The 23,966-nt window shown below is 40.0% G+C and overlaps 1 protein-coding gene across 2 annotated transcripts in view; it reads left to right on the forward strand.

Annotated features, from left to right (window-relative positions):
* The first annotated feature begins 1,197 nt into the window (after nucleotides 1-1,197).
* The window catches only part of RALA (RAS like proto-oncogene A), a 71,880-nt gene continuing 49,111 nt past the window's right edge, over nucleotides 1,198-23,966 (forward strand). The window contains exon 1 of one of the 2 annotated variants that reach the window (XM_025929888.2): nucleotides 1,198-1,336. The gene's annotated coding sequence lies outside the window, so the exon portion shown is untranslated. Of the gene's footprint in view, nucleotides 1,337-9,781; nucleotides 9,911-23,966 lie in introns of those variants that run through there. The other variant, XM_086697009.1, reaches the window with a different exon arrangement.

The raw sequence follows: 23,966 nt of genomic DNA on the forward strand, positions 1-23,966 counted from the left end.
AAACCCTGTAATTACTACTCAGACTTCTAAACACGTATCATCTGTCCACGGGCTGCATGTCTTTTTTGTTAAGATCTGGATTTGCCATCCCATCTCTTGTTTGTGCTGGGAAATCCCTTATCTTGAAACTCTAACACAGTTAGTGGTCATCTATTCTTTCCTCTGTACACCTTGATATATACACTTTCAATCATAATTATTTGCTTTTATGTCTGCGCATCAGACTAGGCATTCCTTGAACGAGGTGTGCAAAACAGGGAGTGGGTACTCAATAGGGGTGGGGAGGGGGTGGAGAAAAGGTAATAAATAAATGGCAGGAGATAAGACTCTATTTGCTAACGGATGTTAGGCAAAAGATCTATTTCGAACCTGTGGAAGGATTCAAATAAAGCAACAGATTTAGTGGAACTACTTCTAACTTAAGCTACCAAATCACAACACGGGGCCGACGTTTGATCTCAGCGCCACACCAGACACCAGACCTGCGGTGTCCAGGGGGTTCAAGTGCTCTCAGCAAAAGATCACAGACCATCCGCGGGGGGCGAGTTCTCCAGGGATCAGCAGTTAGATATGAGGCCCAGCGCAGGTACCGAAACCCTCCAGCCAGGCCAGGAGACTGACCAAACCATCTCCAAGGATTCGGCCCGCGACGAGCCACGTCGCCAGCTCCCCTTTGGGAAACCCCGGCCACAGGACAGAGCGGCCTCCACCCTAGGACAGCCAGGGAGAAGCGGCTGCCCCCCGGAAGCAAGATGGCGGCCTCTGCTTTCCCCTCCTTCCCCGGGAACCCCCTCCCGGTCCCCAGAAGAGAGACAAGGACGTCGCGGCGCCGACGCTGAGATCCGGGAACCTCCGCGGGGCCCGCGGCCACTCCCGGGCCCCCGGGAGGCGACTCCACCTCGCCGGACGCGGGGAGTCGGGTGTGGGGCCGTCCAAAGGGCAGCGCAGCCCGCCCTCGGCACGCACAGGGTGGACGCCTGCCAGCCCGCGCCCTCCTGGCCATTGTTCTCCAGCTCCGGCCCCAACACCCCCTTCTCCGCTCGCGAACAGGAAGTTACTCCCCAGCCGGCCCCGCCCCGCTTCCCAGCGCCCCGGAAGTGATCTGCGGCGGCTGCTGCAGAGCGGCCAGGAGGAGGGTGGATCTCTGGAGAGCGGAGCGCCCCTAGTCCTCCTCCTCCTCCTGCCGCCCAGGCTCCGCCGCCGCCCGTCGGACTCGTCCTTCTGCCTCTCGCGGCGGGGAACCTCCCAGACGACCAGGGCTGAGCTCTCTCCGGCCGAAGCCAGCTCAGTCGCGGCTTCCGGAGCCCGCGGGGCGGCAGACCGGCTTGCGGTGCAGGTGAGCGATGCCTGCCCGGGCCGCCCCAGGAGAGGTTGGGGCCGCTGGGGCGGCGGCGGCGGGGGTGTGTCCGGGCGGCGGCGGGCCGAGGCCGAGGCTCAGGGCCCGGACGCGGAGATTGCAAGTGCCGCGTTCTGCCCGGGGACGAGCCCAGGCTGGAATCCGGGGCGCGGTGTTCGCTGCTGTGCGGGCGACTGCACGCCCGAGAGCCGGCGGCTGCGGCGCGGTCCTCCGAGCCCAGCACCTCCTTGAGTTGGCCTCGTCGGAAGGTCACCCCGCATCTCTGGCCCGCCGCGCCGAGGTCCCCGCCTGGGCGGTGCCCGCGACCTGGGGGGACCCATTGCCACCGCCGCAGTCCCCGCGCCTCACTCCGCCCCTCTCCCCTCCTTCCCTTTCTTCCAGTCCTCGCCTGTACCAGAGCAGTTGCTTTTTAAGCATCTCCGCCAAGGTTTTGTGCCAGTCTAAGGAATGGCTTTTTCAGACTGAAGTCATTAGATGCTCCGCATTGAACTGCACTGGTTTACCCATATTAGGGTAATCCAGCCTCTAAAACGAAGAAGAGAATATAGATGTTGAGCGAGGGGGTGTTTCCTTCGTGGTTCGTTCCTTAAGGTTTTCCAGGAGTGGAAGATGTGATTTGTATGCTTTAGGCTGGGTATATATGTGTAAGTGGGCAGGGATGACAGCACAGAGAGGTGGCAGTGTTGTTTCAAGGTTGAAGGAGAATTAGGGAGTTAACTGGCCTTTGCTGGGAAACCTGAACGTCCAGACTTGTGAGAGCTTATCCAAGTGTCTTTAGGGTTGTGTGAGAACTCCAGTGCCACGCCCTACGTGTCAAGCTGAAAAGCACCCAATTTACAAATTGTGTTTGGTTGGGGGAGGGGGAGCTTTATAAAACGTGTGTCATAAGTTAATTCTTGTCGTGAAAGTACAGTACAACTTTAATCGTGTTCCCAAACTCGGATAACAAAATTTGTTAGTAAACTCGCAGAAGGCTTTTTTTTAGCTTCTTTTTTAATGTATTTAAATGTATCTTACTTGTTTATGTGGGTCTGTCTCTATTAATACAATATTACTATAAAATGACTTGTGATTCTTCAGACATTATTTTTAGACTTTGAATTTTTTCAGGGCAGGAACCATGTCTTATGCATCCATGTGTTCCCATGCTATGTCCCTGGAACAAAGAAGTTATTCCCGTATTTCCACTGAATGAATGAATGTGTAGGTGATCCCACAGTTGTTGCCTCAGGAAACATTTATTTTGTTGGGGTTTTTGTTTGTGTTCCAGTTTCTTGGCATATACAGACTTTGCTTTGTCTTAGTGTTTTTTTAGCAGGGTTAAAGGACGATTCAAGAAGAATCCTTTGCTGTCCTTCCAAAACTGTCCTCCCCTGAAAGGTTAAAATTATATTTGGGGTATTGTGATTAGGCATTATAATAACTTGTTGTATTCCAGTCTTAAATACTTACTACTTAAGCATGTTTATCCAGAGTTATTAAGAGATTTTCTAGTGATAGTAAGTTTATGTTTGGAGTTGATAACTGTTCCCTGTCTTAATCAGAAAGAGGAAATCGGGAGTCACCACTGTTGGGAAAACATGGTACGTCACGGAATTGGTTACAGTGGCTTATTTCTCCCATGGGTACATGAAATCCTCTGACATCCTGGTATGACCTTGGCATGATTTACCAGTAGGCACTTCCACATTTCTTTTCAGAGATCCAGGTGTTCTCTAGTGTGACTGCTGAATGTGCAGTCATCTGTATCACTTATTTTGAAGTAGTTCATACAACACTTCTTTGCAGGGCTCTCAGGGAGAAAGGGCCTACTTATAGGGAAGAATCTTGTCTACATTTGTTTATGGGGGGAGTTTTTGTCTCTAGAGGGTAGGGTTATTTTCACTTTAGGGAGGTCCAAAAAAAAAAAAAAAAAGTGCTGATATCTTCTTTCCCCTCCAATTGTCTGGTGGCAGTCCTGCACTGGTTTTCCAGCTCAGCTTCTGCAGAACATAAACGTACCAGAATCACTTCTTGTATGTGTATCAGTGTTATACACACTTGTAATCCTTAGTGGATGGAGGGCAAGGACAGTCACTTTTAGAATACAATGATATATATTTTTAAGGAGGGAAAAGATTATGATTTGGAAGAAGTAGGGAGACAGTTTATGGTTTTTATTGTTTTATAAAATGTTTTAACTCTCAGACACTAAGGTGAGGGAAGCCTGCAGTTTCTTATCTCCGAAACATCACCACTATACAGAGGTCAGATTTTTCTATTTTAATTCAACAACCCTCTTGGTAATAAATCCGTATACATTGATTGCCTGCCAAGCGCTATGATAAGAGCTTTAGTTATATTATTTTTAAATCTCCACAGTACCTCTGTAAGATAGGCAGTTTTGCCGTACTTTACTAAGTGAAGTTATTACTGGCTGGAGGCTAGTAGCTGGTAATTATTAGAATCTGGATTTGAAAGTAATGAATTCTGAGAGCATTGCATATTGCAATTAATCCTAAAAGGCTGAGGAAAAACAAGATTCTGATTGAGCTGAGCTTCAGGAATGTGAAGATAATGGGCCCTTCAGCACTCTTGGCCTTCCAGTGGGTCCTGGGGTTACCACTGTTTATTTCCAACGTGCCTGCAAATACAGTGTTCTCATCTGCTGTGTATGCCATGATAAAAAAATGGTTGGATATTGTTCGGATAGGTGCCCTGGAGGAGTAGAGTATTAGGAACTCAACAGTGGTGTTGATACCGCTTTTTTACCTCTGAAGTACCTGAATAACCCCTACTTGAGAGGACTATGGAAAACCTATTTTGTAGTGACCTTTCCTGAAATCTTGTTTTTCAGTTCTTTCATTAAAGGAGGTGGGGGTGGGGGAGGTTGTAGGGGAATTGGGAAGAATGGTAAAAGAGGCAGGGTTGTCTTGGGTCTGTTTTTACCATTTCGGACCATATATCGTTTTCTCTTTGGGTTTAGTGTGAGGCTTAAAGGTGGCAGAACTTGTAAGGGTCTACTTGCTATTCACCCTTTCCCAGCCTGTGCATTTTTTTTTTTCCTTTCAAAAAATGCACTTTTTAAAAAAAAAATTTTTTTTTTTTAACATTTATTTATTTTTGAGACAGAGAGAGGGAGCATGAACAGGGGAGGGTCAGAGAAAGAGGGAGACACAGAATCTGAAACAGACTCCAGGCTCTGAGCTGTCAGCACAGAGCCCGACGCGGGGCTCGAACCCACAGACCGCGAGATCATGACCTGAGCCGAAGTCGGACGCTTAACCGACTGAGCCACCCAGGCGCCCCTCAAAAGATGCACTTTTAATGGGCTTGATTTCAAGGATGTGTTCATCTCTTGGTTTAAAAAAAAAAAGTATGTAGCTCTAAGTAAAATATGGCTCATCAGTCCCCATTAGTAATAGTTTTTCTTTTTTTCTTTACATCTAAGACACCTTTTTTACTACCTTATGACACTCATAAGGATTTGGCTACCATATAGAAAAAATGAAATTAAAGCTCCATGAGTTTTAAGAGTCATGGGAATACACTTTAGAAGAGAATTTAAATCTCTGATGTAATTATACCCAAAGGTATAGTTGCTCAACATCAAGATTGTAGTCTGTGCAAGCCAAAATCAGCAAGCTGACATAAAATATTGTGATATTATTCTTAAAAGCCTTCACAGTTAGAATTCACAGTTAGAATTGTGACACACGCAATCTCTTTGAAATCTGAGGTCCAAGTTGGGTTGCCAAATTCACTTATTGAAACTAAAGGTCAGGGTTTGACAATGTTGTGTTGGAGAATAAGACATAGTAAGATTATGAAATGACTTCTACTCCCAGATGCATTGTGAAGGGTGGGCAAAGATCCCCGGTTTCAACAAAGGTCACGATTGTAGTCATCTAAGCCACAGGATCCCTGCTTTCTAATGCAGTTGAGTAGCTGGCATAGTAACTGATTGAAAATGGAGGTTGCCCACTACTGATTGCAAATGCTTTAGTTCAGCTGCCCTGTCTAGGTCCGTTCTGGATTACTGCAGCAGCCTGTTAGCCTCTTGGTGCCACCCCACCTCCATCTTTTCTCCACACTTGGTTAGATCAGTTATGACACTCCCCTACTTTAAGCCCTTTCTCAGCTCTTTCTTGCCCATTAACAAAATCCAAACTCCTTTTATCCCTAAGTCTCATATAAAAAATTCTCAAGACCTACTCCTTACTTAACTCTCTAGCCTCATCTCTTCTCTTGCAGGGTATTCTGTTCCAGCAATACCAGGCTTCTAGAATGCTAGCGTTTTCCTAGTCCTCCATTTCCTCTTCCGTAGTTAGTTCTAGCCATTCCTCCTTATTCCAATTTAGTAATGCCTGCTTATCTTCCAGCACTCAGGTTAGTATCTTGATTAGATTCTTTCTCTTGATCTCATCCCTCAAACAGGAAACCAACCAACCAACCAATCAAATAAGAACCCCAGGAACTTTCAAGACTGGGCTGGTTCCTCCTATTATGTGCTGCCGTAAAATCTAACATAGCACTTACCACTATGGACAGTGCCTTCATTAGTCTATTGTAAATTTTGTTGATCACAGTCCATAGTAACCTCATAGGTACATACATAAATACACTCTTAAAAGCCTTCACAAGGAGCACCTGGGTGGCTCCGTAGGTTAAGCATCTGACTTTGGCTCAGGTCATCATCTCACAGCTCGTGAGTCCAAGCCCCACATCAGGCTCTGTGCTGACAGCTCAAAGCCTGGAGCCTGCTTCAGAGACTGTCTCTCCTTCTCTCTCTGCCCCTCCCCTGCTCACACTCTGTCTCTCTCTGTCTCTTTCAAAAATAAACATTAACAACAACAACAAAAAGCCTTCACAGGCCTTTATCAGAATCTTTAGTTCATGACATCCTTGTCATATCAATAATTTTTTCACAGCATCCCTAGGTCAAAAGAAACACCTAACAGTTTATTAAATAGGCCCAGACAATTTAATAATTATTTATGTCCTAAAGATTTAGTAGCTATTTGAAAAAAATAATACACATAAATTAAAACAAATTACCTTTTTTTTCTTAACTGCAGAATATTCCATGGCGTATTCAACCTATGTCCTGTACTTGGACATTTAAGTAATTTCCAATATTTTTCAGTTATAAATGATGTTATAATGAAAATCTTTACATATGTGTGTCTTTGTATTGTTGGAGGTAAATATTCAGGATAAATGCATATATAAGATTTGTTAGGTATTGACAAATTCCTCTTCTTAATGGAACTCTACTATTTTGAATACCTTCCAGCAATGTGTAAGTTCCACAGCCTCAATGGACTACATTGTCAAGTTTTTGAATTTCTGCCAATCTAATAGGTGAGAAATGGTATCTCAGTATAGTTTTAATTTGTAAATTGAACATTTTTTGTACATTAAAGGGTCATTTTTTTTACATTTAAAAATTAAATGTTCATGTTATTTAACTACTTTTTAAATAATTTTTGGTCTTTTTCCCTCAGGTTTTAAAAGTTCTCTTTAAGAATGTTAACCATTTAGGGGCACCTGGGTGGCTCAGTCGGTTAATCATCGACTTTGGCTTAGGTCATGATCTTGTGGTTCGTGGGTTCACGCCCATGTCGGGCTCTGTGCTGACAGCTAAAAGCCTGGAGCTCGCTTCACATTCTGTATCTCCTTCTCCCTCTGCCCCTCCCCTGCTCACTCGTGCTCGCACACTCTCTCAAAAATAAATATTAAAAAAATTAAAAGCAAAAAAAGATTGTTAACCATGTAACTTTGATGTATGTTGCAGATACTTTGCCCACTCATCTTTGGCATTGCTTACAGGGTTTTTTGGACGTGTGAAAGTCTGTTCTTGTGTAGTTAAATATATTAATCTTAAATTTTTTGTATCTGAGTTTTTCATCATCATTAGAGAGTCATTCCTTATCGTCAGGTTATAGAGGAATTCACCCATGCCGCCTTCCAGTATTCTTATAGTTTCATTTTCCGCATTTAGTTTCCTGACCCATTTGGAGTACATTTACGTTTATGGTGTGAGGAATGGGTATAATGTTATCATTTTCTACATGGCTCTCTAGTTGTCCCAGTGCCATTTAGTTTTTAAAAATCTTGGCTCCCTTTGTCATATACTAGAATTTTTATGGAGTTGGGTGTATTTTACTCTGTTGAACTGTTTATGCACCAGTACCATACTGGTTTAATCATGGGGGTGTTGTATATGATTTAATATCTGGTAGGTCTATGCCCCATTATAACTTGTCCTCTTCTGTGTCGTCCTTGCTATTCTTGCGTGTTTTATTTTTCCATATGCACTTCGGTGTCAATTTTTCTAAGTCCATTCATTAAAAAGATCATTGCGGGGCGCCTGGGTGGCGCAGTCCGTTAAGCGTCCGACTTCAGCCAGGTCACGATCTCGCACTCCGTGAGTTCGAGCCCCGCGTCAGGCTCTGGGCTGATGGCTCGGAGCCTGGAGCCTGTTTCCGATTCTGTGTCTCCCTCTCTCTCTGCCCCTCCCCCGTTCATGCTCTGTCTCTCTCTGTCCCAAAAATAATAAACGTTTAAAAAAAAAAAAAAAAAGATCATTGCTATTTTTATTGAGATTGCATTAAACTTATGATTTAACTTAGAACTGATTTCTTGATGGTGTTGGAGACATCTTAACCTAGAACAAGCAATGTTTTTTCATTTTCTTAAATCAACTTTTGTGTCTTTGGGGAGAGGTCTATAGTTTTCTTCGTATAAGTTTTGAACATTTCTTGTAGAGTTTATTCCTAAGTGTTTTATCTTTTGTTGTTGTTGCCATTATAAATAGAATTTTCTTATACATTATATCTTCTAATTGGTTATTATTCATGTAAATGAATAGTGCTGATTTCTGCATGTTTTCCTGCTACTTTGCTAAAGTCTTATTGTTTGAGTTACTTTTATCATTGCTTCCTTTAGGCTCAGATATACTATTGTGTCACCTGTAGAGATTTCAATCCTTTCTTTTCCAATGGTTATGCCTCTAAATGTTTATCTTATCTAATTGCATTGATTAGTATCTCCAGAACAATGTTAAACAGAGGAATAACAGTGTCTTCAATAAGAGATGCTGATTATTTTATTGTATTATTTTTTTCTGTGAATATACAAAAATGTACATTGTACCAGATATTATCTTAGTTATGGAAGTGTCTTTCAAAGCCTGCAGTCCTTCACTGTCTCTGTAAGAGACACTAAATGGAGATGCATGTGGTTAGAGGCAGGAAATACTGACTTTCCTAGTGGACAGAGCAAAGTACAAAGATAAGCAAGGTGAGGACTAATACAAGGTTTCCCAGTTCACACAACCAGTCCTAAGTTTTGTTCTTACCTTGCCACACAGTTCTTCTGAACTTCATTGCAGTCTTCTCTCAGCCAGTCATGCTTGCCATAGGGTAACCTCCTTTTCTCCTCTAGGCTAAAGCTGCCATGGGTCTGTGAAGATCTAAGGATTCCCTTCTAGGCTTTCGCAGTCTTTTTTTTTTTTTTTTAATGTTTATTTATTTTTGAGAGAGAGAGAAAGCTCACTCAAGCTGAGGCGGGACGGGGAGGGGGGACAGAGGACCCAAAGCTGTACTGGCAGCAGAGAGCCTGATGTGGGGCTTGAACTCACAAACCACGAGATCGACCTGAGCTGAAGTTGGATGTTTAACCAGCTGAGCCACTTAGGAATCCCTAGGCTTTCACAGTCTTAAGTGGTGTCCTCGTATTGTAGACAGATAAATTAGGCTTACCTTTTATTGATGTGGTCATGGCTTGGCTCCTTGGGTCTGTAGGTCATATGGCAAGTCAGGTTTATAATTAAATGAGCTTATCCCTGGGAGTGACCTAGAGTACACAGATGTAGGGTTGTTCCAGAGAAGTTTGTAGGGCCTGGATCATCTGTTTTTTCTCCACAATTCGTTCCAGTCTTCCAGCTGGAAGTGATGTGTTTGTGTGGAATCAAGTGTTGGGTGGGCATCCAGCATATATGGTGTCCACATGCCGGTTATGGATACACACCAGTGTTGCCTCCCAAGTTCTAGAAGGTGCTTTCATTCGACTGCCATCTAATTCACCCAGAAAGTTCAAATAGCACATTTTCCATAAATTCTTATAATTTCACAATTATCTAGGTCCATTGGTGAACTCTCAGTCCACATCCTGTTTCTGTGTTTGTCATTCTAAGCATTTCCTTTCCCAGGAGTGCAGGGAAGGATATTTATTAATTTCTTGCCCCCTGGGCTGACGTGCTCCTCCCCCAGAAGTCCCTACAACTCTTAGTCCATGGTCTGTTGTCTGTCTTCATGGTCCCAGGAGCGCTGGTAGGTGGGGTGTTTAATAATCCCTTTTGGTCCCAACTTTGAGGAGCTCTCACTTACCAGGTCGTTTGTCCATCTCTGCTTTTCCCAGGACCCATGTTGCCTTTTTCTCTCTGGGTCACATTGCCTCACTGGCATGCAGTTCATCCTTGAGAGGTTTTGGGATGCCTTGCTGTGAAGACCCTCAAGCCTCACCCTCTGGTAAATTGATGGCACCTTGATGGCAGAGCTTGGGCAGGAGGTTGGTTTTTTCCTGTTCCTCCCCCCCCCCCCTTACTTTATCTACCCTCACCTTTTTTAAAAAAAATTTTTTTTTTCAACGTTTATTTATTTTTGGGACAGAGAGAGACAGAGCATGAACGGGGGAGGGGCAGAGAGAGAGGGAGACACAGAATCGGAAACAGGCTCCAGGCTCTGAGCCATCAGCCCAGAGCCCGACGCGGGGCTCGAACTCACGGACTGCGAGATCGTGACCTGGCTGAAGTCAGACGCTTAACCGACTGCGCCACCCAGGCGCCCCTACCCTCACCTTTTAAGTCTGAGGACAGTCTGTCTCCCCTCATCCTTCTGTGTAAGACATTTGTCTGTGACAGAAAATCTCCCTTCCCTGAGGTCTTTGGCTGCCGTAGTCTTAATGCTTGGATTGTTGGAAACTTTCCCACTACCCTGTTAGTCTCCAAGGTCTTCATATGTCTCCATGATACAACTAAGACAATTCTTCAACTCTTCTACAACTAAGAATAACTTCACTTATTCTTATTTGCTGCTTGTGGGTTTTAGTAGCTTTTTTGGTCCTTCAGAATAAAACAAAACTTGGTCATTTTCTCTGCTTATCTCCTTTTATCCTTTGCTTTGGCTTAGATCATAAAACCCATTCTTGTCTTTATATTTTGTTTTGTTTTTAAAGTTTATTTGGTCACAACTGTTTAAGTTCTTTGTACAGTAACTGGTCATTTATATTTTTTATTCTATGAATTGTCTTTTTATGTCCTTCGCTTATTTGAAGGGTATGGGCGCTAGATTTTTTTTTTTTTTAATAACAGATTTATTGAGATGAAATTCACATACTGCAAAAGTTACTCTTTTAAAGTATAATTTGGTGGTTTTTAACACAGTCACAGAATTGTGCAGCCACGGCCACTATCTGATCTGACCACATTTTCATGACCCCAAAAAGAAACCTCATGCTCATCAGCCTTCACTCCTGATTCCCTCCACCCGCAACTCCAGGGAACTACTGATCCGCTTCCCATCTGTACAGATTTTCCCATTCTGGACATTTCTGGATTCCATGAACGGAATCATACAATATGTGATCTTTTGTGTTGGCAATTTTCACTTAACATAATGTTTTCAAGGTTCGTCCATGTTGTAGCATGTATCACTACTTCCTTCGTTTTTATGGCTAAATAATGTTCCAGTGAGTAAATATACCGCATTTTGTTTATCTGTTCATCCGTTGATGGACATTTGGGTGCGTCCACTTCTTGGCATATATTGGATAATGCTGCTATGAAAATAGATGTACATGTTTTTGCATGGACATGTGTTTTCATTTCTCCTGGGTGTGTGTGTATATATATATACACATATAGGAATGGAATTACTTGGTCATATGGTAACTCTGCGTTTAACATTTTGAGAAACTGCCAAACTGTTTTCTAAAGCACCTGCACCATTTTACTTGCTCCCTATTGGTGTATAAGGCTTCCCAGTTTCTCTGCATCCTCACCAACATTTGTTATAGTCCACCTCTTATTAATTATAGCCATCCTAGTGGGTGTGATTATCTTTCATCTGCTAGAATACTTTGTCTAAGCTGCCCTGTGTGTGTGAAGTAATGTACATCTTGGCATATCCTGTCTTTTTCTTCTTAGACATTTTAGTTTGATGTCCAGTTCCAAGAATGTTCTCTTTGTTGTAAAAACTGTAAATGTGGCTTTTTGTTGGAACTTCTAAGTGAACTTTGCTTTTGATTCATAGCAAGGTTTTTGCCTTAGTGTGTCTGATGAGTTTCAAGCTGTTACAATTTTCAGTTGTTAAAAGCACACTGTTACAAATTGTTGCATAACAAGTACCTAGACAAAGTGCCTAATAGAGTGAAGGGGAATCATTCATAATCAACACTGACAGTGTTTCCAAGAATTGTTGGTGCAGTATTGACTACAAAATTGGGGAACACCAATTATAGACAAGAGTAACCAAAAATGGTGCTAGGTTTAATAAACTGAGCACTTTTGTGCGCATGATCTCATTTGATCTTTGTATCAGCCAAGAGATATAGGTGGGATGGGAAAATTTATTGACCTTCAGTCAAAATGTTTTACTGAATGCACTTGTAACGTAAAGATTTCCACACCAACCAATACCTGTGTTGCTTTGTCTTAAATTATTTAAAAAGTATTGGTTAGCATTAGCATTTTCATAAAGCTCTAACTTGCTCACAGTGTAGTTATTTTATTCTTTTAGTTCCCATTTGTTCCCTGTTATTATCTGTATCTGAACAGGTATGGAATAGAGATGATAGTCTCTGTACCTCAACTATGTGCCTCTTTCTGAAATGCATAGAAAACTGCACTGGTGATTCTTTTATACTTGGTTACCTTTTAAAATGAAAGCGCTTCTTCCCTGGCCCCCCAGCTTTGTATTTTGAAACATTTCCAACTTACAAAAAACGTTAAAAGAGTAGAATATTGAATTCCTGTATTTCCCAATCATCCTCTCTTCACCGATTACCGATTATTATTTTGCCCTGTTTACTTTATCTTTCTAAGTATAGATGCTTTTATTTTTCTCTACTTTGAAAGAAGTTGGAGACCTCATGAAACTTCACCTCTGTGTACTTCATCTTACGTCTTCTGAGAATAAAGGCATTCTCCCGTATCATCATAATACTGTTGTTTAACACATAAGTAATAATTCCGTAACATCATCTACTATGTAGCCCAGGTTCAGATTTCTCTAGTTGCCACCAATTGTCTTTAAATAGCTGTTTTTCCTCTGATCTGTTGGCTTATTATGTCTTCCTTAGTCCCTATTTCATTTTTTTCTAATTAACTTTTTTGAGATACAATTTACATATCATAAAATTCACCCATTTAAGTTACAGTCATTTTTGGTAACTGGTTGTGTAACCATCACCAATATCCAGTTTTTAAACATTTTTAGCACTTCAATAAAATCCCTTTGCCCATTTGTAGTTAATCCCCATCCCTACCTCCAGCCCCAGGCAACCATTAACTTACATTCTATCTCCACAGATTTGCCTTTTCTGGGCATTACTATAAATGGAATCATACCATGAGTAATCTTTGGGTTTTTTTTACTTAGCATAATTTTTTTCTGGCTCATCATTTTGTGGCATGTGTCACTAATTCTTTTCTTTTTATTGGTGAATAGTAGGTAAGTATTCCATTCAATAGATTCACCACATTTTGCTATCCATTTACCAGTTGATGAACATTTGGATTGTTTCCCTTTTTTGGTTGTTACGAATAATTCTGCTATGAACATTCATGTACAAGCCTTTGTGTGGACATATGTTTTTATTTCTCCTTTATACCCCTAGGAGTAGAAATGCTCAGTTGTATGGTACATTTATGTTTAACCTTTTAAGGAGGTGCTAAACTGTTTTCCAAAGTGGTCTTACATTATTTTGCATTCCCACCAGCAATGTTTGAGAGTTCCCATTTCTCTGCGCTTTAAAAAGAAAATTTTTTTTAATGTTTATTTTTGAAAGAGAGAGAGAGAGAGAGAGAATGAATGAATCGGGGAGGGGCAGACAGAGAGGGAGACACAGAATCTGAAGCAGGCTCCAGGCTCCGAGCTGTTCACACAGAGCCCGACACGGGGCTCGAACTCAAGAACCGTGAGATCATGACCTGAGCTTAAATTGGACACTTAACCGACTGAGCCACCCAGGGGCCCCTCATTTTTCTGCACTTTTAAGAATGGTTATTAGATTAGTCTTTTTAGAAATTATTATGGCCAGTCTAGTGGGTATAAAACTGTATCTCGTGAGGGTTTTTTTTGCATTTCCCTAATGACTAATGGTGTCGAGCACCTTTTCATGTGTTTATTAGCCATTCACAAATTTTCTTTGGTGGAATGTCCTTTCAAATCTTTTTCCTATTTTTTAAACAGGTTATCTTGTTATTGAATTGTGAGTTCTTTGTGTGTTCCAGATACAAATCCTTCATAGATATTTGAATTGCAAAGACTTTCTGCCAGAGAATGCTAAGGGTTTTATTTTGGTAATGATGTTAACCATGAACCTTGCTTAATTTTTCTCATTTGCTATGGGGCTTTTCTAGACAATTGGAATAAGAGCTAGATCTTTTCTTAATTCTTTCATGTGTCTAGCTAGTACAGAAGTAGAATAAACAATTAAAGACAGTGATAGTCACTGTCATCTTCGTTCTGCAGTTAAGCAGTGAGAAACTTCCTTCTGAACCACGAGAAGCAAATAGACACACACTATGGGTATTAGGGCTCTTTCAGTTGTAAGAGTCAGAAATCCAGTTTAGACTCTTCAGCAAAACAGACTTTTAGTGCTTTTCTCTCGCTTCTTCAGCTCTGCTTCTTTTTTCATTCTTTTGGCCGACTCTTCACATGTGGCCACTTTCGTCTCCAGATTCAGTTCTTCCCAGCTCAGCAGAAAGAGCCAGTCTTTCCCCCTGGCCCAAGAATGGAGTACTCTGGCCAAGTTAGGTCGCTTGCCCTGCTTTTTGCTTTTGAGAGATGTGGAGCATCCAGATTCGCAGTCCTGTTGTAATGCGGGAAGGAGGGCGTAGTTCCCTCTAGAAAGAGGTGCTGGGCAGACAGACTCTATCTACGTCTGCTTCTTCAGGGGTGTTGGGGTCATTTTTTGCCCACTTTTATGAAATTAAACCAAAAGTAATGAGTAGAAAGTTGATACCTGGAGTTTTGGGAAAAAAACACATTTGTTATCTGATTAATTTTAACACTAAATTAGCCTTTACTAGTAGTACTTTTTCTTACCTAAACAAACTCATGTGATGTTTGCTTTGCATTCCGCATACCCCTTTCCCCCTCCCACTGAGGTGAGAGGCAAGCGACGTTAGCAGTAATAACAACTTGGTAATCGTGGCTGATTTTTCTGTACTTCTCTTGAGAGTTCTTTTATGTAGTTTTCTTTAGCTCTCTGAGGCGGGGTTATATCCAACTGTCTCGGAGTGCCTACATTCCTACAGATTGCTGAAATCAATTTTTTTATAATTAGTTTCCTTCCTCTCTTTCATTTACTTGGATTCTCAAGCTCTGTCAGTGTCCATATGTTGAATGATTCATCTTTGAAGTGATTTTTTTTTTTTAAAGTCAGGATAGTTCCCAGTTCCTTTTCGTGACATTGGGTGTGTGATGTGCATGGTGATGGTGAAGACACTGTTGATGAAGTTGTGATTTTCCTGCTCTAAAAGGAAATAATTGTTATCACTGAAAGTGTTTCTTATCTAAAGTCTTTAATAGCTATAACTGCTATATAAATACCATCATGAAGTTGAACAAATAACTGGATACCGTGTCCCTGTTGTGTTGCTTCTGTGCTCTTCCAGTACTCCTTAGGATTTGTTTTCAGTATGAAAATTAAATGCAGAATTGAGAACTCGTGGTTTGAGGCTGTCTGTCTAAGATGTATCATTTCTCATAAAATTAAAAGAGCGTACCTTGAAAGGTTTTCTAATGTATTCTTCCACTATTTACAAAAATCCCCTCAAAACTACCCAGCCACTAGCCATTGCTTAAACACTTACTGTAGTGATCTTGTGGAGATCTGGGTCCTTTTTAGATATGTTCATTTAAAAATTCATTCCTGGGGTGCCTGGGTTGCTCATTCGGTTGGGCGTCCAACTTCAGCTCAGGTCATGATCTCACGGTCTGTGAGTTCAAGCTCCACATGTGGCTTTCTGCTGTCAGTGCAGATCCTCTGTCCTCCTCTCTCTTTGCCCCTCCGCTGCTTGTGCGTTCTCTCTCTCTCTCTCTCTCTCTCTCTCTCAAATAAATAAACATTAAAAAAAAATTCATTCTTGTTTTGAACTGAAGTGTATTATCCTGTGACTTCTCTTTGTTCCTGATTTGCTCTCTGAAGAAGCACTTAGTACACAAACATATTTTTGAGACCTTGCTAAATAGTGCATTTGTTGACAGAATCAAGAACAGTCATTTTACAGATACTTTTCTTCAAATAATTGAAAATAGCAATGATACAACTGCTTTGCCGGCTTCCCAAGTGTCTGCCTGTTCAGGCCATACGTCCCTCATTTCTTGAGTTAGTTCCTAACTATCCTGATCACAGGCTTCCAGAAATCATACAGTAACATTCACTTCTTTTGAGGTCAAATTTTACAGCTTAAAATATGAAACACTTAAAAAAGAAGGAGGAAACTAGAATCTATACATTTCCTTCTGTGGCCAGTCTCTGACCCTAAACAATTTCAGATTCCTTATTTCCATTTAATCGTCCAGATTTAACCATATGAGGTGGAAGGTGAGGAAACTTAAAGGCTGCACTATTAAGAATCAGGAAGTAAAGTTTAAAAACAAATGAAAAAAACAACATACCTTCGAACATCCAAAGTAGAAATGCAGAGTCCTAGCACTGAAGGCTGGTACGCATCTGATGTTTACGGGAATAATTATGCCATCTTTCAGAACTCTTACTTTATATCTAACTACAATAAGTCTGGTAATTTGCGCCCAAACAGTTTTTAGGAGTGAAGGGTGCTGCTGAAGGGAAGTACAGGGGCAGTAGTGATCAGCGAGGGACAGCTCTGAAAGGAAGGGAAGGGGCAGAAAGACTTAGAAATGACAATAGGAGAATTCAGAGTTCCACATTCTAGGGCTATTAAATCCAGGGAAAAGTACCCCGGTTCATAATAGCCTCTAAGAATTTCAGAATAGCCTCGAGGAATTTGTGAGACACACAATTCAGAGTTTAAAATTTTTGTTGAATACACCTCAAAAATTAAAATACCATCCTGCCTGGACACTGCTTCTGGTGGGCCAAATCTCTTGTTTTCTCGATTATCATCTCTTCATTAAATTCCCATGATGATTATTTTTTTAATGTGTGTATGTTAAGCATTAAGTAAAATAAGGCACCCAGTAAATCGTGGCTATTCACTTGTTGATGATTGAGTGGGGGAGGTAGTCTATACAGTTAGAGTTTGTCATTTCTTACAACTTTGGCTGAACCACCACCGTTTTCCCACCTTGATGTTAAGGTTTATCACAACGTGACTTCCCTTTGCGTGGTAGCACATTCTGGTCCACTCCCCCTGCCATCAGTCGTTAAATATTTAGAAAATGCTGTTATTAAACTAAGCAAAATATAGTTTAAATTTTCATATAAAAATGTATGTGAATATGTAAAAAATTATCTAGTTAACAGTTGCTTTCTTTTGGATTAGGAAATAAAAATATTAGATTATATTGCTCCAGAATTACTGTAGGGTTTATCCTCCCTCTCCTCCTCTTCCAAACCCCAGCTGTTCATTTGGTTGCTGTTTTGCTATAACTAATCAAATAGCTACTGCCCTTTATTCTTATAAGCTTCAGCTGGATCTAATCTTATTACATCTTTAAATCTTTGATGAAAATATTGACAATTTGTTCTTCAATCAAAAAACATTAAGATATACAGTGCCCAGATATTTATGGGGTCTTCTTTTTGGTTGTTTAAAACCTAGTAGTAATCCTTTGTCAGAGCGTTGCTACCATTGAAGATTATAAAATAAAAGCTTATCTATACTTTTAGTGAAATTTTAGTGACTTCATATTAAGAACGGTTTGTCACGCAGTGTAGAATGCACCTGACACAGTAGTGAAAAATGTAAGAAGCCCAACCTCCGCTTATAAATTACTTTGTGCTGTTTCTTGATGTTGATGGATTAAGAATAAGAAGTAGGATACATTCTGACTTTTCAATGGCTTTCCTTAAAAACTAGACTAATTGTAATATCATTTGGGTTCAGAACTCAGGACTCATTTTTTCAACTTGACTGTCAGTGTAAAATATTTTTACTTATATTAAAATGCTTGGGCCAAGGATAAACAGCAGCAGGTTTCCTTTTTGTAGTTTATTTTTGCTATATCTATTAGTCAATCAACCTATGTTTCAAGTTTCTGTTACAGTGTGGAAGGTGGGGCAGGAGGGTTTGAAAGAAGAATTCCCTTTTAAGGCAGTCATATGAAAGTAATTTTGAGATGAAAGTTGCTACCAATGTGTGTTTTCTTCATTCCAAAACTGGGACATGTTGGCAGTAATGTTTCATAAATGAAGTGAAAAAGGGAAGATTGATAGTATTTGAGAAGGTTTTTTCCTTTAGAAATTATAGTTTGTTTTTTTCATTCTTTAGGGGCGCCTGGGTGGCGCAGTCGGTTAAGCGTCCGACTTCAGCCAGGTCACGATCTCGCGGTCCGTGAGTTCGAGCCCCGCGTCGGGCTCTGGGCTGATGGCTCGGAGCCTGGAGCCTGTTTCCGATTCTGTGTCTCCCTCTCTCTCTGACCCTCCCCCGTTCATGCTCTGTCTCTCTCTGTCCCAAAAATAAATAAACATTGAAAAAAAAAATTTAATAAAAAAATTTAGAGTGAGTGTGGTGTATTCCTGCAGGGTGAGAAGGGGAAAGCAAAAAGACCCTGAGGGAGAGGGAGAGGGTTGGGAGGGTTGTAGAGAGATCATAAGGCTCCTCATCACAGGCCCTTGGGACCCATCAAAAGAATTTAGGAAGCATTATGATCAGATTTGCATTTTGATTATTCTCTATGGCAGTGCTTCTGAAATTATCTTTGGTGAAGAACCGTTATAAAAATTTTCAATATGTATCACACATATTTACATATGTATGTTTATAAAATACAATACAGATGAATTACTAGGAAAATGAAAATTTCAAAACAGAAAGCAAGCCCATTTTAAAAGTTAGATTGACAGGGTGCCTGGATAGCTCAGTCAGTTGAGTGTGAGACTCTTGATTGGCTCAGGTCATCATCCCAGGGTTATGGATCGAGCCCTGCGTCGGGGCCTGCACTGAATGTGGAACCTGCTTAAGATTCTCTCTCTCTCTCTCTCTCTCTCTCTCTCTCTCTTTTCCTCCCTCCCTCCCTCTTCCTCTCCCTCCTCTCCCACTTCTACACCGCTTGCATGTGTGCTCTCTCAGAAAAAACAACCAAATGAACTCATTAAAAAATAAAAGTTAGATTGAATAGACATAAAATTACTCTTAAGTTCTCTAGAAGTTTCCAAATGTATACTCTCAAATTTGTTCTTTCCTAGTCATTAACTAGTTAGGTTTTGAGTACCTCTGCCACGGGGGAATTATCTTTTTGATCACGTGCCCCATCACTACAGAATTCTAGAAGCTCCCATGTGTATATTTACTTTTAAATCACATACATGTACTGCTGTGCAGTTATACAATATACATTATAAATCATAAAATATAAGTTAGAAAATAACGTTAGAAAATAAGTTATATAAGCTATTTTAAACTTAAAAGTTTTATTAATAGAATAAAAATTTTTGTTGACACAAAAGCATTGTTTAGTGAAAGCAGTGTAATCAACTGTGCTTTATTATAACTTTTGCAGGTCTTGTATCATTCACATGCCAGATAAATAGTATATTAAATCATCATGTTGTATAAAATTTCTATTTGTCAATTTTACCTAAATGAAGCTGGAAAAAATAAGTAAAAAAACAACTACTATTTGGCCCTCTTACAGGTGCTGGGAGATATAGTAGACCATAATATATACAAAAAAAAAAAAATCTCTGTTCACATGATCTTCATTCTAGTGAAAGTTAACACTTTGTAAAATGGTGATTCAAAGGCTTGGTTTTAGGTGCAGTCTGTTTTATATTCATTTTAATGCTTGTCACATTTGAAATAGATGCCTCATAAAGATACAGATAAAAAATGGGAGAATGATGTTGTTAGTTGTGTTGACTTAATGATAGTCCTAAGTTAATTTTATCTAACAATTAAGGACAGATGTTTAATGAAATATCTTGCTAATTTCCATTTTCTCTGATGTCAGTCAGTTCTTACAGACTCATCAAAATGTGTTTCCTTTTTTGTGTGTGTTTGTAATACATGTTTTCAAAATCTAATGAAACTATAGATTTAAACAGGTTAGAAATTAATTTTCAAGTTGGTGTTCAGGTGAGGTTATCTTTTAAAGTGGGCACATTTACATTCATGACAGTAAAAGCTTGCCAACTCCTGGTGTATCCATTCACTAATATCACACTGTCTTAATTACTGTAGCTTTCTAAGAAGTCTTGACAGTTAGTAGAGTAGGAGTCAGCAAAGGTTTTCTCATAGGGCCAAAATATTAAATATAGGCTTTTGCAGGCCATGTGGTCTCTGTTACACCCACTCACCTCAGCTGTTGTAATAGACAGCAGCCATCGTCCATACGTAAACAGATGGGGATGACTAGATCCCAATAAAACTTTATTTATAAAAATAAGTTATTTTGTCATAAACCTAAAACTGCCCTAAAAAATAGTCTGTTGGGGTGCCTGGCAGGCTCAGTCGGAAGAGCAAGTGACTGTTGACCTTGAGGTCATGAGTTCGAGCCCCACGTTAGGTGTAGAGATTACTAAAATAAATATTTTTAAAAAATAGAGTCTTTTAAAAAGAAATGCAGACAGAAGAAACAGCATCACTTTTGTGTTCTTGTGGAAGATGCATAACTTGAATCTAAGCATCAGACAAAAATCAGTTTTTTTTTTTTAATTTTTTTTTTTCAACGTTTTTTATTTATTTTTGGGACAGAGAGAGACAGAGCATGAACGGGGGAGGGTCAGAGAGAGGGAGACACAGAATCTGAAACAGGCTCCAGGCTCTGAGCTGTCAGCACAGAGCCCGACGCGGGGCCTGAACTCACGGACCGCGAGATCATGACCTGAGCCGAAGTCGGCCGCTTAACCGACTGAGCCACCCAGGCGCCCCAAACACATTCACATTGTTATACAACCATCACCACCATTCATCCCCATAACTCTTTTCATCTTGTGAAACTGAAACTCTGTATTGAATAAATAATAACTTCACATTCTTCTCTCCCCATAGTCCCTAGTAACCACGAGTATACTTTCCATCTTGTTGTATTGACTACTCTAAGTACCTCATATAAGTGGCATCTTACAGTATTTGCCTTCTTGTGTTAGCTTACTTGGCTTTGCACAGTGTCCTCAAGGTTCACTGATGTTGTAGCATGTGTCAGAACTTATTTGCTGTTTCGTCGGAAGCACCTGGGTGGTTCCGTCAGTTAAGCGAAATCCGACTCTTGATTTCAGATCAGGTCATGATCTCATGGTTCCTGGGTTCCTGACAGTGATTCCTGGGTCCCTGCTTGGAATTCTCTCTTCCCTTTCTGCCCCTTCCCTGCTTGTGCATGTGTGTGCTCTTTCTCTCTCAAAATAAATAAACTTAAAAATTTATTTGCTTTTTAAGCCTGAATGATAATATTCCATTGTGTGTATATATACATATATGTATATATGTATATGTACACACACACACATATATATACGCACACATATATATATGTATATATACACACATACATACATACCAAGTTTTGCTGATTCATCTACCCATGGATGCTTAGGTTGCTTCCATGCTTTAGCTGTTGTGAATAATGCTGCTATGAATATCTCAAGACCCTGCTTTCAATTCTTTTGGGTGTAAACCAAGAAGTGGAATTGCTGGATTGTGTGATAAGTCTAGTTTTCATTTTGGGGGGAACTACCATACTGTTTTGTACAATGGCTGTGCCATTTTATATTCCCACCAGCAGTGCACAAGCGTTCTGATTTCTCCATATCTTTGTCAACACTTGTTTTCTGGTATTTTTGATAGTGGTCATCCTAATTGGTGTGAGATGGTATCTCACTGTAGTTTTGATTTGCATTTCCCTAATAATTAGTGATGTTGAGTATTTTTTTCATATGCTTGTCAGCCATTTGTTTATCTTCTGTGAAGAAATGTCTGTTCAAGTCCTTTGCGATTTTTAAACTAGGTTGTTTTTTTGTTGTTGAGTTATAGGAGTTCTCTGTATATTCTAGGTGTCAATCCCTTATCACATATATGATTTGCAAATATTTTCTCCTTTTCGGTGGGTGGCCTTTTTACTCTGTTGATAGCATCTTTTGATGCACAAAATTTTCTAATTTTCATGATGTCCAGTGTGTCCATTTTTCTTTTGTTACCAGTGCCTTTGGTGTCAGATCCAAGAAACCATTACCAAATTCAGTATTGTGAAGTTTTTGTCCTGTGTTTCTTCCAAGAGTTTTATTATTTTAGGTCTTACATTAGGACTTTGATCCATAATTACTTTTAAAATACAGAAATAGAATGTTCTAAGTTAGGATCAGATTTTCAACAGTTTTGCTAAATTCACTTGTTAATATTGATAATTTAATTCTTTTGCAATGTTGCCTGTGAGTAATCTGTTTTGCTTCTTCCTATCCAGTCCTTTGCCTTTTATTTCTGTGCTTGCTTTATTGTACTGACTAGAATTTCCAGGACTTTACTGACTGGAAGTGATGATAGGAAGCAGTTTTGTCTTATCCTTCAGCTCATGGGGAAAACATTTCCTATTTTACCTGTTAAGTTTTTGTAAAAATTATTTATCAGTATAAAGAGGTTTCCTCCTTTTTCTAATTTGCTAAGGCTTTTCTCGTGAATGAATGTTGCATTTTTGTCTGACTTTTTTGCATCTGTTGAGATAATCGTGTGATTTTTCTCCCCTTTTGTGAATTACATCAGTTTGTTAGTGGAACCTTGTATTCCTCAAATCCAGCTGGATCATGATTTTTTTTTAATGTACCATTGTATTTTTTTTTAAATTTTTTTGACATTTATTTTTTGAGAGACATAGAGAGACAGAGCACAAGTTCAGGAGGGGCAGAGAGAGAAGGAGACACAGAATCTGAAGCAGGCTCCAGGCTCCAAGCTGTCAGCACAGAGCCTGATGCGGGACTCGAACTCACAAACCATGAGATCATGACCTGAGCTGAAGTCGGACGCTTAACCGACTGAGCCACCCAGGAGCCCCAACCATTGTATATTTTTAATATTTTCCCATTTGTGTTTATGAGAGATTGGCCTGTGTTTTTCTTTCTTTTCAGGTTTTCATATCAAGATTATGTTGATGTTACAAAATGAGTGGGGATGTGGTCCCCATCCTTCTCTGTATGTTTAGGGTCTTATTTTTATAAAATGAACCATGTTAATAACATAGCATTTTGTGCATTTCCAGTTTCAGTTTTGTTATGTTAGCTGTCAATTATGCAGAGAATAAATTTCAGAGCAGTGCTACCTGTGTGTGCTTACCCTAGAATCTCTTATTCATCCACATAGCTCCGTCAGTGGTATATTTACATTGTTTTTCCATGTAACACACTGTTTTTATGAAAGAAGCAATTTACTTTTGGAGATAACCTTCTCTGAGACCCCTTGCTCTTTTAGCAAATAAAAAGCAGCTCTTGTGTGCTGTTATTTTAGAATCTAGAAAATACTTTAACTGACATGTTAGAAACATTTGCACCTTAATCTACCTGTCCAAGAATCTTATTCTTCTTGTTAGCCAAAAACCTGTATGTTTTCCAGTATTTGTTGCAAATGCATTTTAATTTGACCTTTTGTTTTCTGTGTTATTTTAGACATTTTGACATGACAGGAAGAACAAGTGTTAATAGAATATAATGTAGATTTCACTATTAATAGGAATGCCTTAATGGATGCTTGTGAACATTTATCGTTAAGTTCAGAGTAATTATATAAAGTTTTGCTGCAATATAACATTAATTTAAAGAGGACTAAAAAACATGGAGGCTTTCTTGTTCCAGACACATAGTTTTGTTTGTGTGTTTTGTTTTTTAAAGTTTATTCATTTATTTTGAGAGAGAGAAAGCACACACAAGTGGGGGAGAGACAGAGAGGGAGAGAAAGAAAATCCCAAGCAGGCTCGGCACTGACAGTGTGGAGCTGATTGTGGGGCTTGAACTCACAAACTGCGAGATCATGACCCGAGCCGAAGTTGGACACTTAACCAACTGAGCCACCCAGGTGCCCCTCACTTAGTTTCTAAATACCTTAATAATTCTAATTGTTTCATACTACCATTCCATAATTCTTTTATCTAAAATGAATGTGTTGTAGGCTTTAGAATTCTTAGAACTTAAGAAAGATAATTTTATGCATATACTAAGTATTTCATAATTTGGTGTAATACCCTTTAATGAAATACTATTTCTGCAGCAAAAT

Source organism: Puma concolor, chromosome A2, assembly GCF_028749965.1.
Source record: "Puma concolor isolate L17-30 chromosome A2, mPumCon1.1.hap2, whole genome shotgun sequence".
Classification (NCBI taxonomy): domain Eukaryota; kingdom Metazoa; phylum Chordata; class Mammalia; order Carnivora; family Felidae; genus Puma; species Puma concolor.